The sequence below is a fragment of the Silene latifolia genome, chromosome 7 (genome assembly GCF_048544455.1).
Source record: "Silene latifolia isolate original U9 population chromosome 7, ASM4854445v1, whole genome shotgun sequence".
Lineage (NCBI taxonomy): Eukaryota > Viridiplantae > Streptophyta > Magnoliopsida > Caryophyllales > Caryophyllaceae > Silene > Silene latifolia.
The window spans coordinates 72,438,732-72,444,645 of record NC_133532.1 but is presented as its reverse complement, the minus strand read 5'-3'; the positions used below and the strand labels follow the sequence as shown (position 1 = coordinate 72,444,645).

Genomic DNA, 5,914 nt, shown 5'->3' with positions numbered 1-5,914 from the left:
TAGTATATTTAGGTTTATTTTTGGTACACAAACAACAGTATCAAAGTTTGGCGCCGTTGCCGGGGAAGCAATAGCCATATCTGCCTTTTGTTTCGTTTATTTTTATCCGTCTCAGGGAATTTTCATTCCTTGAGACAGTTCTCACTTATTTCTTTCAGTGTTGTGTATACCCAGGTCAAACAGGTAAGAATTAGTCCCAGCTTATTCTGAGCCAGAGATATCTTTTCGGCATAGACTCCGTCTGCAAAGAATGATTCGAAAGGAAGACTTGAGTACTTTCGAACCCTTGCTACAACACTTTATTTTTGCAGAAGACCCGTATTGTGAAGAAGACAATTCTATTTCTGCAACCAAGCAAGTAAATATGCCTAATATAGCGAGTCACTCAGAGCCCATAGCTGCCTCGATTCCCAAGGGTTTCAAGCTCTGAATTGAGGATGGTAACACTTTCGATATCCGTCCGTCCTATATAAATTTGGTCGAAAGAAATCTTTATCGAGGTGTGGCGGGTGAAGATCTGCGAAAACATATGGAGGTCTTTATTGACTATTGCTCCACCATTCCCGCCACTAAGAGAGTGACCCAAGACAAGATAAAGGAAGTCATGTTTCCTTTTTCATTAACTGACGGAGCCAGGGAGTGGCTCACTGATCCTAATCGCACCGCAGCCAGTATTACCAACTGGGAAACTCTTGCTCTCGCCTTTTATAAAAGGTACTTTCCTCCACAACGTACTAATCAGCTGAGGGGATAGATTACGAGTTTCAAACAAGCACCTGATGAAAATTTCTATGAGGCTTGGTGTTGGTTCAAGAAGTTGGTGAGGTCTCTTCCTCACCATGGATTTGATCAGTGGTTTTTGTGCAACCAATTATATAATAGGTTGTATGAAAACCATCGTGCTGTACTTGATGCCTCATCTAATGGGAGATTCTAAAAGAATATTGATGATGATAAGGGATGGGGCATTATTGAGGAGATGACGACCCATTGTGCTGAGTACGGGAACCCGAGGGACGGTATTCGGACAGTACATTCAGTCGACAATGCAGTTGTTGCTCAACTGGAAGCCATGAATGCTCGTTTTGATAGATTGGAGTTGCAAGCTACCGGTGATCAACAGACGGTTCATCTGTTGACTAGATAGGAAACTGTCACTTGTGAGAGATGTGGGAGCAATGACGGTCACACTGCTGTTGACTGTCTGACAGAAAAGGAACAAGTCCTTGCCTTTCAGCAATATAGGCAAGGAGGGGGTTCCTATTACAATAACCAAGGGGAAGTCCATCCCAATTTGAGGTGGACCAGTCAGAATGTTCTCAATCCTACTCCTCCACCGCAACAACAACAACCCTATGTCCCTCCTCATAAAGCTCAACAAGGCATCAAAAGCCTCCTTATTTCCCTCCACCGCATCAAGGAGCTTCATCTTCTAGTGGGGTCAGTGAGTTAACTGAGTTGAAGTTGATGATTCAATCATTGACTAAGAAGCTGCAAATGAGTGACCAACAAAAGGAAGCTTCGATTAAGTCACTTGAAACTCAAGTTGCTCAGTTGGCCGCGAGCCAATCCACGAGGAAACGGGGTCATTTACCGTCTCCATCGGAGAAGAATCCACACAAGACGATAAACTTGATTAACCTGCGAAGTGGTCGTTCTTATGAAGGACCAAAATTTTCAACTTTTGAGGACATATTAGACCCAAGAAGTGTTGTTGCGGATGATGAACAGGCGTCTATTGCTGAAAATATGCCTAGCACGGAGAAAATACTCGATCGACTGATTTTTGGTGGTCGATCGAGTGGAAATGCAGCAAATATTACTCGATCGAATGGTTCTGAGGGTCGATTGAACAAACTGGATATTGAAGGAATCGATCGAGAGGTTGAAACCACTCGATCGAGTGAAAAGTCTGAAGAAATTATTTGATCGAGTGGAAATGTGCCTCGATCGAACACTGTTGATATTGAGGAACTCGATCGAGAAGTTGATAATACTCGATCGAGTGAAAATTCTCCTGAAAGGCCTCGATTGAGAGGTAAAAAGGCCCGATCGAGCAAGGATGAGTTTGAACCTGCTGAGACATTGGAAGAAAGGAATAAAGGGCTTGAAATTCCTATGACTGTGCCCTTTCCAAGGCGATTGCAGAACAACAAGGCTATTCAACAATTCTGGAAATTTGTCGAGCTCTTGAAAAGCCTACATGTTAATGTTCCGTTCGCCGAGCTGCTTACCCAGGTACCCTCTTATATGAAATTCATGAAAGAAATTTTGACACGTAAGAGGCACATAAATGATCATGAGACGATAGCTTTAACTGAAGTAGGTACTACCTTAGTTCAAAATAAGTTACCACCCAAACAGACTGACCCGGGTAGCTTTTCAATTCCTTGTCACATAGGTACCCATTTAATTGATAACGCGCTATGCGATCTAGGTGCTAGCATGAGCGTCTTACCCTTGTCTCTCGCTAGGAGACTCGGTTTGACCAAATTTAATTGCACTAACATGGCCGTTCAGATGGCTGGCCGTAGCATATCACGGCCGTTAGGAGTTATAGAGGACATACCTGTCAAGATCGGGAGATTCTTTATTCCCGTAGACTTTGTAGTGCTTGATATCCCCGAGGACACTCACACCCCTATCATTTTAAGGAGACCATTTTTATTCACTGCTCGTGCAGTGATCGACGTCGGGGGGAAGACACTCACATTTCAGGTAGGAGATGAAGAATTGATTTTTCATCAGTCTAAATCTCATAGGGGTCCCATGCAAGTTCAACCTTGCAATGCCCTATCCTCTATTGACTCAAATAAAGAGACTTCAGCTGAGAATGTTGAATTTTATGCTGCTATTATAACACCTCCGCCTTAGACTGAGAGCGAAAAGGAGGAACATTCTTCTGTTTTCCTTGCTGCAGGTACAGATAAAGTGGATGCTGGAGTCGATGATGGTCAAAGTGCCATTAAAGTCGATCAAAGTGCTGGGAAAGAAGCCAATGTCGATGGAAAAATCATGAAGAAGAAGAAGAAAGTTCGTGCATACGTGGATGTCAACTATTCTCCTTCCACCAGTTCAAATTCAAACTCATGGCGCTCGAAGAGGACGGTCCAAGATGCTAAAGGGACCTCCTCTAGTTAGAAGCCCTCATATGGGCTACTGAAGTGTTTTGGGCAGTAAGCGGGGAATGCCCCGTGTAACAATTTATAAAATTTGAATTTCCGTTGGATTTCTTTATTGCGTTTTTGGAATTGTTAGACATTAGTTTAATTAGCTTAGCAAATATCGACTATAGAATGCTTATTTTTGTGATTTGGTATTGTCGGGATATGTGTTTGCGTGTTTTTATGCAGGTGTAGGGAAATTATGTCGCATTGGGATGAGCTATACGAGAAAACAACTCGATCGAGTACTTTTTATACTCGATCGAGAGGAATGCCCAAGAAAAGTGCTCGATCGAGTAGATTCAGTCACTTGATCGAAACGCCAAAAAGGAGGATTACTCGATCGAGTGGAATACTTTTCGATCGAGAAGAATGAACGCCAGAGTCCTCGATCGAGTGATTTCAAATCACTCGATCGAGTGAAAATGCCTATTATACGCAGGAAGTTCCCTTTCTTCCTCTTATTTTCATTCTAACTTTTCATCTTCTTTATTTGGGCGATATTTTGTGCGAAAATTCCCAATTTCCTCCATTAATCCTCCCTCTCTACCAAATCTAATACCCACACTATTTTTCTTTCTATTAAATTGACTAAAGCCCTCAATCTTCACCTTTAAATTCCTCTTTGTTGCGTTTAATTTGTGCGATTAGGGTTTTGCTTGTTTTCTATTCGAAATCCGTCATTTGCATTGATTCTTGTCGATTTTCTTGCTTAATTTTTGTGGGCATTCATCAATTAAGTGTTCCCCTTTACTCTTTGGTTGATTATTTGCTTATTTCGAGTTTAATTGACTATTTAGGGTTTAGGGTTTTGCGATTTAGTTCGAAAATCCGTCTGATTTTGGGGTTTTTATGTTTAATTTGTTTAATTGATTGTATTCCCCTATTGCTTGCTTGATTAGGATGGAAAGTAGCTCCCTTCCCTCGACTAGCTCGACTGCTTCCCCATCCTCGACTGAGACGGTGGTCCCTGCTGTTACCACCGTCACTCCGACTGTTAGTACAGCTGTTGTTACTGCTGGTACTACTACTCCTGCTGTTGCTAGCCCCATTTCTGTTATGGCTAGCACTGTGTCTGCCGTGTCTACCACTGTCAGTGCTGCTTTTGTTTCTGCGAGCACTGCTTCTGTTTCTGTTACCTCCACTAGTACAACCTCTGTTTTCACTGCTGGTGCTGTGTCCACTCCGGTAACGACCCCTGCTGCGTCGTCACCAACTGTCACAGCTGCCTACCAGGCTGCTTTAGTACCTCGCCCCGCTACTGGACGGGCTTCGTCTTCAGGTACTAGAGGACAGGGTCGCGGACGAGCCACACCCGTTGCTGGTCGGAACACGATTCGTGTCGATGAGTCTCTTGACCCGCATCCCGATTACCCCGAGGTACGTTTTGTTAATGCTATACATCGTACTCATTTTTATGCTTTAGAGAGTTGTGATTTTGTTTCAACAAAGTTTTTGTGTCGTAAGTCGCTTGAGAGGTTAGGTATTTACGAGCCCGTAGTTGAGATATTGAATGGGACGGGGATAGCTGGCCTGATTACCATGAGTTCCACGACCTACAGAGAGCTGACCCTCGAGTTTTTCATATCCTTCACTTTTTCTGCAGCTGCCTACGCCACTGACGAGGGTAGTTCTTGTATTTCCTTCCGGTTGTTTAACTGGACCACGACTTGGACCTAGAGGAGTTTGGCAATAGGTTAGGTTTGTCTTCTACCGGTGACTGGGACCTTCCTAGGAAGGTCCTACGCATCTTGTGGCGGACCTTGGCACAGACACCTTATGAGGAGCGCAAGCTCACTCATATTCACCTTCCCCCGGCCCGTTACTTCCTGCGTCTCATTGGTGGGACCATTTTTGGCCGTAATGAACCGAACAATGTGAACAACATTGAGTTGTCTATTCTTGGGGGCTATCTGAACATAGATAGTGAGGGGCCCTTTGTGCTTAACATTGCCTATTTGACTGCTAAGTATTTTCATACTGTGGGGCAGAAGACTTCGGGCACCATTGTTTGCGGTGGCATAGCCACTTTTCTTGCCCGTTCTATCTTCCCCGCTTTTCCTCGTGACTTACAGAACCTAGACACTGATAGGTACCTTGACCTGGCAGCTATGCTGTCTATGACTTGGCTTGCTTCTGACCAGCGGACTTGGAAGATATGTGGTTCCTTGTCTGAGGTCTTACCTTGCACCACCCTACCCCGTCTTATCCCTTTGCCTACTGTTAGGGATAGGATACCTCCATCACTACCATTTTTCCACCTCACACTTGCTCCACCTCCTACCATGTCCGCTTCTAAGAAGCGGAAGAGACCAGAGACCGGAGAGGGATCCACACCTTCTACGGGTGGCTAGACTTCCACGACCATTCCTACCCCGATGCCTACTCCCACTCCTACTCCTGACACTACACAGCCAGTCTATCCGGCTAATTTTGTTCCACCTCCACCTTTTGAGGCGTCCGTGATCCTAGACCAAGGGCGCCGTGACGGTTTGCTTCTTGAGCTTCTTACCAGGCAGGCTCGTATGGAGCGGGACATTGCACTTCCTTTGTTTCCTTTAAACGAGCATCATATGAGGAGAGGACGACATGTCCCTGAGGGCTGGCCACACCCGTCTTTCTACCGGTACCCAGCTGAGGGGTACCCACAGCCAGCCAGCAAGGCAGACACCGCTGAGGAGGAGGAGAGAGTACGAGCTGAGGAGACGAGGAGGAGGGAGCAGAAGGTGGACCCAGACTTCACGGTGGTG

General features: G+C 45.0%; 1 non-coding gene across 1 annotated transcript; it reads right to left on the bottom strand.

Annotated features, from left to right (window-relative positions):
* Nucleotides 1-740: 740 nt before the first annotated feature.
* On the bottom strand, nucleotides 741-846 carry LOC141593341 (small nucleolar RNA R71). Its single transcript, XR_012521430.1, has one exon. It is a non-coding gene; the product is annotated as a small nucleolar RNA R71 (small nucleolar RNA).
* Between the last annotated feature and the right edge of the window lie 5,068 nt (nucleotides 847-5,914).